The 16,516-nt window shown below is 34.8% G+C and overlaps 1 protein-coding gene across 2 annotated transcripts in view; it reads left to right on the plus strand.

The window, feature by feature from the left end:
- LOC310901250 (uncharacterized protein) overlaps positions 1-16,516 on the plus strand; it is a 721,588-nt gene that overhangs the window by 364,150 nt on the left and 340,922 nt on the right. Inside the window, exon 4 of one of the 2 annotated variants that reach the window (XR_014585668.1) lies at positions 153-13,911. The gene's annotated coding sequence lies outside the window, so the exon portion shown is untranslated. Of the gene's footprint in view, positions 1-152; positions 13,912-16,516 lie in introns of those variants that run through there. The other variant, XM_083840541.1, reaches the window with a different exon arrangement.

Below are 16,516 nucleotides of genomic sequence, written 5' to 3' on the forward strand. Positions count from 1 at the left end.
TAGCAGGCAACATGTAATTGCATGGAAGTTCAGAAAGTGCCAAAAGAGGAGTTCTTGGGGAAAAAAAGGGAACAGAAAGGCCTATTGTGCTTTTTCAATAAAATGAGATATTCTCTATATTAAGTATATATCGTCTGTCCTTTATTTAATAGATTTGTAACTGAAATGAATATCGCTGCGAACTGATGCCTGTCCACCCACGTTGCCAGACTGTTTCTTCACATGAAAAGGAATGATTCTTCAAAAGGAAAGTATAATTAATATTTCACATACACTTTAGTTTTTTGAATTGGCTGGTGAGGGGAGGGTGGCTATGGACAGAGCATGTTTCATGTCTTTTGGAAATATTGTTCAGACATAAACTGCAATATCATTATAATATACAAAATAGCTTTACTGAATTGCATAATTACAATTTAATATATTAATTTACAGTGAAATAAACCACAATAATAAGGGAGTGTAGAAGGTCTTCTGCACCCTCACCATTGCAAATCAGGATAGTGATGTGGTACAGCCAGATCATGGCCTGATCCACACTTAGATTTATTTGCATATTTGGTGCTTGACTGAGAAGTGTGTGTCTGGGGGGCTTTGATGAGTGTTGGGCTGAGAGGAGTGAGGCAAACAGGCTGGGAGGATTGTTCTGCCCTAGGAGTATTTTGTTAGAGGCTGGATGCCTCTACCAACTGCCTGATCTGTGCTGAGCCCCTCCCGCAGCCTCACAGAAAAAAAAAAAAAGTGTCAGACCCTGCCAGAGCAGATCAGCTTGGAGAGAAGGGTGAAACTTTATTAACTGAGTTGCTGTATGAATCAAAGGGAAACTCTCTACTGGGTTCAATGTTGCCTATATGTTGAGAACAAAACTTTCATAAAAATCACCTAGGAGCCAGGCAAGTCGTCTGATATGTTTGCGTGGATAAGAAAAAAGGTGAGGGTGTTTAACATCACAGGGCCAGTAGCACAGCAATGAAAGGTCCCACAGGGGCTTTCATTCTCCGTCAAATGTTTGTCATTATCAGACCATAAGTGCTTTTGAAAAGCAGTAAGAATAAAAAGGACAAGGTTTCCTTCCAAGATATTACCCTTTATACAAAATAATCAACACTCAAAGTATTTTGAAATAAAGTTAATGACAGAATAAGGGAAAAAATAACTGTAAAAGTTCTCTATTGATAGAAGAAACTCAAAAAATTCCATTATAATTTCACACACACACAAAAATTTAATGGTGCAGTAATCAATGTAATACAAACTATATTTAGAAGCACTACAATTATTACATAATACATCATGAAGACCCTCTAGAGATGGTATTACCAGAGATTGTAGGCTACTTCAGGAAGCCATTAAGGATCTATTAGTTGCCAAACTGGCCCATCCATAACTTTCAGTAATGTCCTCTCTGGAGCATTACTTTCTTATCACACTATAGCTGTAGTATGGGAACAGAAGCTATACCCATGACTGTTGAAATAAAATGTAGACTTGACATCTTGGCTATTTTGTAATTAACACCTTTGTTATATTCTTGACTCAAGTTTTACAATAATTGGATGAATTAATCAATATGTCTGCTGGGATTTGGTTTTGTTTCTCACTATCCATTAGATAACTTCTGAAGTTAAAATCATGATACATATTTTCATGTTAATAGAAGTTTGCTGATATAAGTATTGGGTAAAAAAAAAAAAAGGAGTTCAACAAAAAAACGGTGTGGAAAACACAGCAAAATGCTCCATTAGAGGTGTGTTTTCTTTCAGCTGCAATAGTTTAGAAATTATCAACTCTTTGAACATATGATGCATAACAAATGACTTAATTATAATTTGTGGACAAAAATATTATGGTCTTAGATCCACTAGTTAAGATGCTATTATGGTAGGGGCTGAAGAAGAACAGCCAGGGCATGTACAATGGTAAAAATGATGACTGCTGCAAATTTCTTAAATATCTGGAATTTATAATTTAAACATACAAAAATGATATAGAAAATTAAAGAGTTTACATCTATCAGATAAATAGATAGATGATAGATCTCGTTTTCATTTTTGACATTTGTGAAGATATTGTATGAAACCTGATCTTTAGGTATATTGGAAGTCTGTTTCTTCATCCATTCTCTCTCTTATTTAAGTGTGAGAAACTTCAGATTTACTAGTGAGAGTTTCTGAAGTGGTCCATGTGACATTTTAAAAGTTATAATGTGTATCTGATTTCACTTGTACTCATTCACCTAACATCTAAAACCATTTTGAATATGTACAACAAATGTATTTTTCTCCTGCTTTGTGACAAACAAAATTTCTGCAGAATGATGTATGCATTAAGCATTCCTCTGAATTAGTTCTCTTTACCAGAGGGCAAGAAAATCCAGTGCTCTAAAAAGTAAACATGAAAATTAACACAAGAACACAAATAATTAATTCTTGGACTGGTAATGCCGCTGCAAATATTTATAGAAACTGTAGCACTATAACCTGGATCCTATTGGCCATGCAAACGCAGAATGTTGGCATAATATATAGAGTTCTTGTACACCTGTGGATGTAAGTACATTCATAAATAAATTGTTACGTAGTGCATATTGCTAAAATAAATTGTGCATAAAACAGTAACAAAACATTAGTGTTATGTTTTACATCCACTTTGGAAAAGAATAAATAGTTGCACAAGGTGAAAATTGGTGAAGATTTTCTAAGCAAAGTAATACTAGCTCCTATTTTGGGGATTGTATCAAAGACCTTCAATGAAGAAAAGTGTAGGGTTTTTAAAGTTGGCTATATTCTTTACTCTGGGTGTAAAATCAGAGCTATTCTAGATTAAGCATTTGTCACGTAGTTTCATCACAGGATAGCAGCCTGTGCTTTGTGTGTGAGTGTGAGACCTTCTCCAGCCCCACACATTAACTCTGAAGTAGTATGTGGGATGTTAGCTTGTCACTGTTTTATTGCAAAAAAATTGAGAAATGTCTGATTAAGTCAGAGAAAAGTTACTGCATTATTAAAATGGTTGAATCAATTTTTTCTTTCTTATGGTTTGTCAAATTTATAAAATATTATATTTCTCCTCAGATAGAGTTACATACTGTGTAGCTCAGAGATAATCCCTATGGTCTTGGCATATGTTACTTAATTGTCTCAGAAGGAAATACCATAAATACCATGCTGTCATCTCCCATGGGCATTTGCTCATCTGTCACAGTGGGAGCTCCAGACTGGGTGAGGTGCTCTAAGACATTTCTTAAACTATGTAAATCACAGCCATTTCTTCTTCCTACTTCCCAAATGGTCAATTATGTATAAACATGTGTTAATAAAAATTTGCTTCTTTTGCCTCCGAGGTACACACCCAGAAAGCTATGTGAATATGATAAACTATAAATACCATTATTATGTGATTCAACCTATGACATAAATTACTGATTTAAAATGCCTACATAGATATGAAAGTCTGTGGGATTCAGGCCCAAACTAAAAGCAAAACAAAACTATCAATAAAAGTCATTAAGGAAAAAAGACAAGTTTCTGTATTTCTCTGGTTCTCTTTTAAGGAAACTATTTTGTATCTACCTACTGAGACAAAAACAATTAGAAGATTTTGCTGAAAGTATGCTAAAGGCTATTTCACACATTTGCTGCTTAATGACCTCGGTACAGGTTCAGTTGCTATATGAGATAGAAAACAGCCAAAGTTGAAGGGATACAGACTGCAAATGACTGTAGTGAATATTGATACAAGTATATACAAGTATATAAAGGAAAGACAGCTAAAAAACATGCACTATGCTTAACAGTATCAGTGAATAACCAGGGGATTCCAAGCAGTGTAAAGACAAGACCTTATATTATGACAGTCCATATTGTTGGTGTGTTTTTTGTCTTTGGACAATCTGTGGCAAACATGCCTTACTATTGGGCACTTGTTTCCCAGTCTAAATCAACTCTTGGTCTGTATATACAGAAGTCATCATGGTTATTTTGAAACAGAATCCCTAATTAAATTTACACTCCTCTGTATTTAAGATAGAGCCAATCAATAGCATATTAAATCTGATGCTATATTATTGATTAATATTCCTTAAATGTCTAATGATAAAACATTTCTGATGTACTGAGAAATTGAACTGGCCACATGTATTGCTGCTGTAATGATGATGCATCTAGAAAAAGTGTTCAGATTACAGGTGGTTTTAAATCCTTTTCTTTCTCAGAAATGTACATATCTTCCTGAGAGGTGTATGTGAATTAGATATTTTCAGAGGAGCTCGTTAATACTTACCTATTTACAGAGGTGAGATGAAAAAGGGGAGATCATTTCATGATGTTGCATAGAAATGGCACAAAAACTTGGTCTGAAAATCACCTGTATCCACTGGGGTTAAGAGTCATTTGTATGGAAAATGGTGTAGTATTGATATTTTTTGTATATCAAAGTACTTTCTCTAATTTTCACTAAACAATAGAAGGTTAAGATAAATAAAATGAAGGAGGTAGAATTCAGTTGAAAATTAATGGTTTAAAAATGGGGCTCAGAGCATCTTATAGATCATACCGTGCCAAGCCAGAATGCAAGGGAGAGGAATGAACTAAGGGATGTGCTACAGCCTTCAAATTAACCCCTTCTTCCAAATATCAAATGCATTTTCAACACCCTGAACACCTAGATAATAATCTTTCTTTCTTTTCCAAGCAGCAGCAGATATGCTCTGAAATCAGGCTTCTCTAGTGGCAGTTACATCTCTTTTACCCAAACCCTTACAAAACTTCCACTGTGCAAATGGCTTTTTTCATCAGAATGCTTTCTTTTGAAGGGGGCATTTGAATCAAAGTAATTTAATTTTTTTTTCCATTCATTTTTCATAGATTAATAAGCATAAATGCACTATTCTTACTTTATTTTGTGGTGAGAGCTCTCTGTGTTATGATTAGCAGAATCAGAAGTAAAAAGAATAACTAGCTGGAACTGTTGCTTTTTGGATGTTATGATTTTTTGGCTCGTACTTGCAAGGTCAAATAGATAGCATGAATTATGATAAATTTGTATGTTTTCCCGTCTCTCCTAAAAAGAAGAAAAAAAAAGTGCAGTATAATATAAAGCATTTGAATTTATTGCCATTCATCAAAGACGGCTTTGGCAGCATTTTATCACCAACAAACTCATTGGCATATAAAAAACAATACATGTGCAGTTCTGCAAAACAGGAAAGGAAATTTGATGGGAAGGTCTATTACATCACTTGAGCAAGTATTTTTTTTTTAAACCAAATAAAATTGTAGAGGCGCCATTCACATTGCTGTAGCTAAAGGCCATCATAAACCCCTGTTTTCATGGTGTTGTATATCGTTACTGAACCATTAAAAACTATACTACCTTTAAAACTGGCATTTTGTGGAGGACTCAGCTGGGAAAGTGGAATGTGTCTGTGTATTTTTAAATTGGGAAAAATGTTTGTCGGTTAAAAAGGTCAAACAGCTAATATTTATTTGCATTGTTCAATTTTAGGAGCATTGAATCTAAATATTCTGCATATGCTTAAACCTTTGAATATGTGTTAAAAGACACCTATTTGTCTTTCTGTTCCAAAACCTACTTTTGTGGGAAGACATTAACTTAACAGTAATATTTATTATGTCCTGATCACACAGTGACATGGGCATGTGCACAATTTTATGTACTCTGCTTTGTACCACGGAGTTGAGAAAGCTGTGTACATCTTTTCTGCTTCTGTGGGATTGGAAAAGAAAGTACCCAGCATGTTTTAGTAGTCATATCTGTATGAAGTGCCACTAATATGTATGCCATTACAACTGTACGTAAAAGGATAGTAGTAATGAATAGCTGTGATTATATTGTAAAGCCATTATTTGATTTGCTAAAGTGTTTGCAGAGAGGAGAGAGGAGTTGTGTATCCTTGAGTCATATAATACTATTTTCTAAACATCCATCTGCATGTGGAACCATTTTTTCCTTTTTGTAGGAAAATCTTGTTCTAAAACCTGCATAACGGCAAGCCCTTAAACACAGATAATGTATACAAGTTATAGCTCTTCCTGTGAAGTAGGTGGGGTGTTATACTTCCTATCAGAGTAGCAAACATCTTGATAGTTTTATTATGTCACAGCGATGTAAAATGATACAGGATCATTTAGATGCAACATTTTCCCTGTGTGTTTCCTATAGTCCATATAATTTTATTTTTTTTTTCATTTCAAAGTCTTTTGCTATAACTTTTCTGGCAAGAAACTTCCATTCCATCATTAAGTAACATTAATCATTTTCTTGCATGTTACAGAACCAAAGTACCTAAATAATGATGTATTAAAATGAATGAAAATAAACATGGTGGTATACGTTAAAAAGCAGTCCACCTGTACTGTTTATCTGATTATGGGATATTAATTCCCTGATCATGTATGAAAATTGCATCAGCTGCCCCGTGACCTTCAAAATCTAATAATTCTTAGTTAATATTAGGCACCTGAATTTTAATAGAAAAATACACTCTGTGTGTACTTGTCATTGAAGACAAGAAGTGTCAGTATATCACTATTACTAATTTAAGTTCAGCTAAAATGTCTGGTGAGCCACATGTAAACATGAATCATATGCATATTTGTTTGAGTTTGCTGAATTACTAGTACAGGAAAAATATTCTTTTGTCTGCATGGTTCTGATATAATTTAAAAACTTTAGTACCATAAGGTAACATATCTTCCCAGAAATATGCAGTCATGAGAAGGTAAATAATAAATAATGACACATAGGAGACCTGTCATTTACGCGTCTGTCTTGGTTTACTTGGTTTGCTGTGAACTGCTTTACACCTCTGTGTGGTCTGTAATTCCTGCCTAAAACAATCAATAGGTTCTTGCATTTGTGTGTAGGTTGTTTGCTGTGCTCTTGATGACTTGCTTGTTGTTACATTCTCTATTGGCTTCCGAGAACAAGTGTCCAAAACACAAGAGCTTGCACAGGTGACCGGTTCTCCAGGTGTCAATGAGAATGAAGGAAAGTACAGAAAAAATAGAAAGGAGAAATAAATAGAAATAGAAAAAAAGTTTAGAATTGGTACGAAAATTGGATAGTAGTTTGTAAGAGAAAAAGCAGGGGATGCATAGTGTGAATGCTGGACTAACAGTCGGCAAATTAGCAAATATTATCTTTTCTAAGGAGAAAGTTAAGTGGTATGGCTGTCAAGCTAAATCAAAGCTACAGTTGTATGAAATGTGACATCAAGTTACTTGAAGATACAGTAGACATCAGAGAACTGGGAAGTTATAACAGGTGTGGTTCTGAGTACAGGCTGCAGACAACATGAAAGGGAATGTAACAGCTGCACAAAAGCTCCAGTTCTGCCAATTTCTGTCTACATTTCTGTTTCTAAGGTTGAATTTCCAACCTGCAGCTGCACATCTGGCTGGATGAGACAAGCTAAAAAAAGTTTGTATTTTGAAGCATTCCTCTGTATTTCTTGCCTCATAGATGAAGTAGGTCTCTCTCTATCTCTAAGAAGCTACCTGTATTGGTAGCCGTTAATACTAGAGGGAAGAGGAGAGGGAATGCCCTTTGTAGATCTCTACCTGCTTAGTAGACAATTAATTGTGTGACTTTGTCTATCAGTTCCTTATTTCTCCTAAATAGACTCAAAATTACACCAGGAAACTGGCTTGCATACCTCAGAAAGCTGTATATATATATATATATATAGATAGATTTTCCTGCTAAAGCCCTAAAAAATGGTATAGAAGTACTTAATACACTTGAAAAATACTAAAAATGCACTGAATTTTCACATGAGCTCTCATTATTACAGGATGAGTTAGCCTATCTGAATTAGAAATACATTAGCAAAGGGATTTGGGTAGACATGTCTATATGGATTAAAGAGAGCTGCACTTTGCTTTCCCGATTTTTTTTCCCCCTTTTTTCCTTCTCTCCTCTCCTCAATCATAATGAGAGGTGATTGAATTTATTTGGGTAAAATCCAAGCTGAACCCAGCAGAGGATATTTTCAGAGTTATCCTTTTTAGATACTTGCCATATCAACCAAGATCTGTTTTTAGGCCCAGTTATTTAAGGCTGCCTTAAAGACTAATGAAATATACTGTGATGGATGTTACCCCGTTCCAGGGACTTTAAAGTAAGTTACTTTCAGAAATGGAAAAAAACAGCAACAACAACAACAAAAAACTATAATCTTTGAGACCCGCTTCAGTACTACTTTTCAAGATCATACATTCATACATTCATTTTCAGTAGTAAGATGCTCTATGTAATGTGTATGTTAATCTTCCAAAAAACCAACCAAACAAAAAAACTTGATTCTGAATTAACAAGGGAGAGATTCATAACTGAAGACAGGCTTGAAAAGCAGGGTGAGCACAGTTAAAAGCTCTTCTGGTTTTACCTTTGTGAGAAGTAAGGTTTAAAAAACACCTAAGTGAATTAGGAGCAAAAGTAGAAATCCTCTTCCGTCTGTACAATAATGTAGTACTGCCTGACAGTTTGTGCATTTTGATAAGTGACACATACTAGTCTTAGCGTTTTGTCACTGTCTTCTTTGCAAAGCCAGATATATTTAGGTTTCTAAACTTGAAAACCTGCTTTGTATGCTCTGGAGATTATCTAGTTTTTATTATTATTTTTACAACATGGTATATTTAGGAAAATAGCATGACATTGGTGTGTCACTTTTTAGGTCACATTTATATTATAGTTATAGAATGACCCACATATGTTCATGAGATTTGTTTATAAGTAGTACTATGTAGTCAGCTTTTTTAAGGCTCTTGAAAGTAATGAGTTATTATGAGTGACATCCTTAAAGAAATTATTGTGACCTTACATTTTTGAACTAAGATAAAATAGTTTTTTTTGGCTTATTTACTTTATAATGAAAAAAAATCAAGCTTTTGCGTGGTTTTTATTTTTTAAATTAAAGATTATTTGTACTTCTTTACTCATGCTATATTTTCGAAGTGCATTGAGGTGTGTTTTTTTATATATATTTAAAACAATATAGCACATTTTAGAAATCAAGTGAGTACAGTTCTTTCAAGAATATTTTTAGTATTCATTTTTATTTCAGTGGATTGACAATTTTTCTGTCTCCTTTGTTCAAATGAAAACATTACCTATCAGGCTTAAATAGATCAATGTAAAGCACTCAAAACATCTTTAATGTAATGATTGCTAACTTTATGGAGAATAAAATAAGTAAGGATGACAATGGAAAAATCTATTTTACACCAAAAGAGGGTCAAAAAACAAGAAAATAAAATTATGTCAGTTCTGGCTCTTCACTTCACAAACATATTCATAAACAAAAAGCACTGCTCAAATGGGGTTTTGAAATCTGACTTGAAAGGTCAAGAAACTCAGATTTAAGGCTAAAATTCATCTCATTGTTCCTCAGTGTAACAGATCTTGTAACAAGGAGTGATGTGCTTTGCCTCACAGTGGAGAATAAACCACAAAGTAGAGTTCGTTCTGAGAAGCGTTCTATCAGGTTGTTATAGCCACTCAGACTGGGACCAAACACAGGCTGCATTTATATGAGTGTTTAAAACGGCTATTTTCTATTAGTATTTTGTACAATATACATGTCCATATTTAAAAATGTGATTTCCTCATTTTTTTCAACATCATTGAGAATGTTTTTCTCCTCAGTGTAGCTAAGAGAGTAAAATTAAATATTTGTTGTTCTTCACAATCTGCATGACCTATGCTGGGGGAATAAAACTATGTTTTAGTAAGGAATATTGAGGAGTGTATTAAAAAAGTGCTCCATAGAATGAAATGGAGTTATACTACACATATTTTCTAGAGTGTCTTTGTACAGAAGGCAGAGTGCTGTCCAGGTAGAAAGGAGAACGGGTCTCTTCCCGCACTCAGAGCTATGAGGATTTTCACAGCTTTGAGAAAGTTGGTACGCACATCAGGAGAGCCAAGAACATCGTTGTTCAAGCACTTGCTTGCCTTTTTTGCAGTCAGGCAGAGTAGTGAGCAGAAGCTAGATCCTCCATGTCCTCCATATGTCAGCCTGTGATCTTGGTGAAAATTTGATTCTGAGTATGAAAACTTTCAAGGTTTATTCCCGTGTAAAGTTTTGATTTCAGCATTTTGGCATTTTCAGTGAAAAAGCGTTTTGCTGGAAAAATCTTTATGCACTTAACACCAAAAGACTGAAAACAGTGATGCAAAGACCGTTTCATTTAATACCTTTTTTTTTAAAAAAAAAAAAAAAGAAAAAACAATTTTTTTTTTCACTTGCAAAGAACCTTATTTGATGAAATTCAACCCGCAGTGTTCAAGAAACTGTCTGCATGTTTTAACTATTTTTGTCTTTCTCTGGAAAGCTGAGGTGGGTGACGCAAATGCGATGGCAATGCAGGGTTCCTGCTGTGGAGAAGGGTAGAAATGAGGGACTGGGGAGGAACGTAAATAAACCTCAACTGCAGAAATAAAATATCAAATTACAAAAGAGGAAATACCTATCTAGAGAACAATATTCTAGAAAAAGCATCTATTTTTAGTCTTCTCATTTCTGCAGCATCTAAGCAACTCACAAATATCTGTTCAGTCTTTAGCATGTTTCCTTGAATAGGGAATGTGCCTTTATTTCCAGTTTGCCATTTTCCAATCTTAAATAAATACCTTCTAGTGAAGTAAGGAACCAAGTCCATCTATTGCATGTATAGAAACCCACTTGTGATGTCACTTATAATTAATCTTTCATCATTAAACACTTCTATCAACATAGGGAGACAAAGCCCTATGTGTTTATGCAAATATAAATATTGCTTATGCCTGTCCTAACATCTTAGATGCCATTGCATGTCTTACCAATAATTCGAATTGTGCATTTAGTCATCAACTGAGACATCGCAATATAGGTGTTAGTTCTTTCCCATGTGATAACTATTTTTTTTCTGAATTTGCACTCTTCAGTGCATTTTAATTGAGAGCGCATTTATCTCTCATCAGTCTAAATTCAATATTATACTAACAGAGGATGTTGGCCTCAAAAGACTTTTTTTTTGTAAACCATGCACTGATTTCATAATTCTAGCTGTAACAGAACGTAAGCCAATGTACTTCCAGTTGCATGTGCTTGTTGTATTAAAATATTGGGTGAAGATTGCCTTACTTAGCAGACTTTGTCAAGAAATACTCCATAAAATAATGTTAATCATTACTCTGTATTAATTTCTCCACACGTTTAATTTACGATAGGTTACTGAAATGACTTCATTACAGGTATTTAGAGTAGATTAGTAAATTCATTTGTGCTGATTGAGTCCACATTGATTTGTGATGATTGGCTCTACAGCGTATACATCTGGTATGAGGTTGACCTGAAAAAGTATAACTGTGCTGGGGCTGTCTTCCTGTTATAATTGTATGGGCTTACTTCATTGGGTTATGTGTACATTACTGCAATTGAACTAAAATAGGTCTGTTTTTCACTGTGCACAATTTAGTCATGCATCAATACATTTTTAATTAAAAGTGTAGGACAGGTACAATAGTAGAGTACTCCAAATAATTTTCTAAAGCAGTCCGTTTCTCAAAAGACAGGTAATCAGAATATGTCTCAGTTAGTCTATGAATGTATAATTTTTTATTAAGATATATGATTAAGCATCTATAAACTTTGTGCTGAATTACCAGATTCTCATCGTAAGCCTCGCACTGTGAATATTTCAAGTTTATAATAGCAAAGTGAGGCATTCTTCTTGACAGGAAAAGATCATCTTCCTGGACAACTTGATTATCCCATTTTGTAATAATAGTCAAGATCAGAATAACATATCACGATTTAAGCTCTTGGAACACCTGGCTGGCTCCATGTCAGGGATGGAGCTATGGCAGATGGTGCATTGTAGGTCACCTCCAGTGACCTCCAGCATTGGCATATCTACTGTCTAGGTCAGTGGGACAGCGGTAGTGGAAGCTGGATTCCTATTGCCCCACAGCTTCCTTAGCTAATACTGGCAAAGGAACCACAAAAAGAAGTGTTTCCTGTAAGAAAATGAGGACTCTTATGGGGCAGATTATGATCTGCTTTAAAATAGCTTTGTCTTATACAACTGTCTTACCAGCAATGCAAACAACTGTAGGAGGATTTTCCCACTGAAAGGACTTTAAGATTGTGTATTTAGGATATAAAGTAGCTAGGATGATAAAAAAAGTTTAATATCCATTTGACTCTCTACAGTTTAAATACCAGAGCTGATGCTGGGGTCTGGGAAGTCTGAGAGTCTCTTGACATAACAGGGAGTTGGCAAAAGTTGAATGAGGTTCCAGGATGCCCTGAACTTGGCTTGGATACTTGCCTGTGGCTGCGTGCAGGGACGTCAGAGCAAGCAAAAATAAGCAAGGTTGTGTGCCTGCTCATCCCCCTTGTTTTGTCAAGCACTTCTCACTCTCTGGGGTGCTATTGCAATGATAGCGGAAATCTGGTATAAAGCAAAACTAAAACCAAATATTAATTATGATAATAGAATGTATAAGTATCTGTATATCTGTATAACTGGAGAAGTAACAAACTGGGTATCTGGAGTAAAATAAAATTAACAATGCAATACCTTTCCTCATTTTTATCAAATGAATTTACAACTCCAAAAGTATATATATATATTTTAAACCAAACCCCCAAATCTCTGTGAAGTTATATAACTCTAGTGAATGTGCAAAAGAAGGCAAAGCTGCCTATCTATCATTTCGCCACCTAATGTATTCTAGTTTCTTCTTACTATTTTGCTAAGTAAAGGAAAAACTGATGAGGGGTATTTGTATCCTGATATTTGTTCAAATTATGATTCTAGTTATCTGAGAAGTATAAGAAAGCTGTAGATACTCTCTCTGCTATGATAGAATTTTGTTAATTCTGAGAGTTTGCAATGAGAGCACCCTGGAGAGATTTGAAGCTAGTAGATTCAGCATCATCAGTTTCATTTCTACATGAATCTCACAAACAGATCTAGTTCACTGAATATTTCATTTTATTGTGATATTCTTATTTACAACATCCCAATTTTCTTTATTGTTATGTTCCTTATAACAACCACAACCTTGGTAAGAATATTACCGGTGCTCTTGCTGGCTACTGAAGGCAATTTGGCTTTCACCACCTGCTCAGTGAACCAAAAGAGACTTGGCCAATAAAACATGATCAGGATGCCACTTAGTTTGCTATTTTTCCTGTCCCCAGAAAGGAGTGAAATTGTCAGAAATAATGCAGTTAATAGTTACTCCTTTTTCATGTTCCAGGATAATGTAATTGTCTTCTTGAATATATAAGTTGATAACAACCTTGGTCTGTTCTAGTTGTCTTTGCTGGTAGGTACTGTGGCTAGGAATGCCACAAGAAACACCACCAGCAATGATTTCTAATTTATTTTAGAAAGCCTTCTCCTGACTGTAATTATACCGTGGTAATTGAGGGAAGAGAATATAGTATCCTCAAAAAATCTCTTTCCTCTTAGCTAAGTGTATAAACACTATCACTCATTAATAGTAAATTACTGAATGATTTTTGCAGGAAATCATTAGAGTATACTCTTAAGGTTTTGGGTAGCAGACATTGCCATGAATGTCTGGATTGTTAAAAATTCTTTAATTTCCATAAGTCTCAAGTAACAGTTTATCAAGATGCTTATAAAACAGAAAGTATCAGCATAATTACAAATGAAACACTTTGAGTTATGGCTTTTTTGTTATTGTTACTCTTTTTCTCACAAAAAATGAAAGGTAAAAAAATCACTGGAAGGTTAAATGAAACATTTGATTTAAAATGTGTTCCTTAAATTTTCTGTAATAAAAATACTTCACTTTGAAACTATTTTTTACTAATAAACTCAGAAATTCTTTTACTGATTTTTCTTCTTAACCTTAGCTCCCATTTAACTTTTTTTTTTTTTGTTGTTAATACATATTCTTCCAGGCTTAAGGAAGTGCACAGTGACATTCCTCTCCACACTCATATTGGTGCACTTATGTAGTTACATTTGAAATCTTGAAAATTTAGCTAGAAAATCTTCCCTCTTTTTCCTTCCTTACATATATATTATGTTAGAGAGAATATGGAAAATTTGTTTCACTAATACTTTCACTCTTCATGTGCTTGAATGTACCTAACTCCTCAGGTGCAAAAATCCCTCTCAGATCTGGGTATTGCCAGAGACATCTTGCATCAGCTTGGAGGAGTCATGTAACCTCCCCATGTCTCAGTGGAATGAAGGTAACATGTTATTTCTCCCAACTTTTCTTGGTTTGACTGAAAACTTCTCAAGGCAGAGACTCGTGCTGCATATAGAGAACATAGCACAATGAAGTGGAAGTTTGGCTTCGGGCATGTAAGCATCAGTACAATGCAGATTAATATTTTTTTCCATTTTTTATTTATTTAAAGAATATGATATAATTCTACCTCTCCTTGAGCTCTGCCTGGGGTGTGAAATGTGAAAAGGTTCACATTTTTAGCAGCAATATGTCTCCCAATTAGAGCTCAGTCTGCTTCTTTTAACTATTTGGACTTAAATTTTGTTAGGGTCTCCACTTTTAAAAGATATACCTTAAGATATACCTTAAAACCTTTTTTTATTTTTTATTTTTTTTTCATTGCTAGTGTATCTAAAATATGTTCATTTCTCTGGGGGTTGCTGCGCTATAATTATTTCTCAAGGCTACTAATTTTAGGGAGATCATGGAAAGGTATATGCTGCTGCTGATGTGATGAACATTAATTTGATGCAGAGCAAACAAGACCTACACTTGCAGGAGGACCTTCCCTGTGTCTTTCTGGAAAGGAGATAGATTTTCTACAGAAACCTCTAAACATGAAAAGACACACACCCAAGAGAAGATCCAAGAAAACCCCTAATTAAATGAATTAGAATATAACAGCCAGAAAATTACATTTCTTTTCTGCCATAGTAGACTTCACCACCCCAGGGACATTGTCCAGCCAGTGATCAGAAATATAAATGAACCCTGACTCTGATCAGCTCGAGACCTAACAGAGAAAGAGTGGTGGAAAGTTTGCCAGAGAGACCTTAGAGATAATAGTCAGAATTATATAATGTCCGTATATAGGACAAGAACTACAACAATTTTTTCCTTCGGGATGACAGCTTCAACTACGAATGTGACTTCAGTATAAATATTGAAACTTGGAGACAAAAATAATGACTGCTGGCCAAATCTGGACCCTTGCATGAAGCCTGCATGAACAGGGATTTGTGCGGCTGCTGTTTGCAGCAGGCAGAAGCACATCATAGCTACTTTGTAGATATTACTAAGCCCCTTAGTTCTCTCCAAACTAGGGCATTTAGAATAGTGAATCCTCTGAATTGCCATATTATTTTCTTCCTGTCCATGCCCCATTCTCATATTTCATCTTGCAAAGCATAGAGGTTGTTCCTTTCCTCTCTTGGCTTGTGCAGAGTGTTCCTGCTCTGATGTTGGGCAGGATATAATCTTTAGAAAAATTACGAAAATAAATAAATAAAAATAGAGCTTATCAGTTGTGGAATTAAATCATTTCTTTAGATTTCATTAAAGGATTTTTTTCCCTGAAAATTTTAGATGAATTTACAGATATTTAAATGACATTAAAACAGCACTCTATGTTAAATTGTTGTCCAAAACATATGCAGAATTGAAATATAGTATTCCTTTGTTTTTTTAGCATCCTATAGTTACAAATAAGTACTTCTTTTCTGACATTGACAATATTTCTGGACTCCATCTGCCAAATTTAGGGGCAAATTTTATCTTTGGATGTGCATACTCAATTTCCGTCGTCTTAAACTGGAACTATATCGAATGCATTTAACTCTGTCTTTATTTTGAATTTATTTTGTATTTATTTATTATACTGTCTTTATTTTGAATGTCATATACACAGCCTATGAAAAAATATGACGCTCATCAAAAGCTAGGGCTTGGCCATGCTGAATGCCTAGTTTGCTCTAAAGGAGAGCAGTCACTTATCCTTGATTGTGTTCAGAATTATTTGAGGTCTGAACTAGAGTTAAAAATGTGATCTGAAACCAATGCCTCTGAGGAAGAAGAAATTGCTTTGCTGCCATTGAAATACTAGTACAAGTCAAGAAAATCAGTTGCTTTCTCTAATCTTCTTTCCTATGGAAACTTTGCTAATGAGATCAATTCTGGAGACAGTTGCCTTCATCCACAATAGTAAAAGTCCTTCTGTCAGCAGCTAAATAAAGCTGGATAACCTAAAGCTATGTTAAGAATTTGTAGCGTAATGTAAGGTGAACAGACAACCTGGCTTTACTGAGGCAATACCGATACTTAAGAGTGTCACATTTTGTTTGACTGCTAAACACAGCCTGTAACTGTTCTTTTAGCATAGCATCCTTTCTTTCTGTCCTGCTGTGTATTGGAAACTATGTCCTTTCTCAACATGACATGCAGTTCAGATGTAATCCCAGCTGATTTTGTAACTCAAGGGTAGGTAGAAGGAAAGAAAGCAGTGGAAATA

The sequence above is a fragment of the Anser anser genome (assembly GCF_964211835.1).
Source record: "Anser anser genome assembly, chromosome: 6".
In the NCBI taxonomy this organism is placed as follows: domain Eukaryota; kingdom Metazoa; phylum Chordata; class Aves; order Anseriformes; family Anatidae; genus Anser; species Anser anser.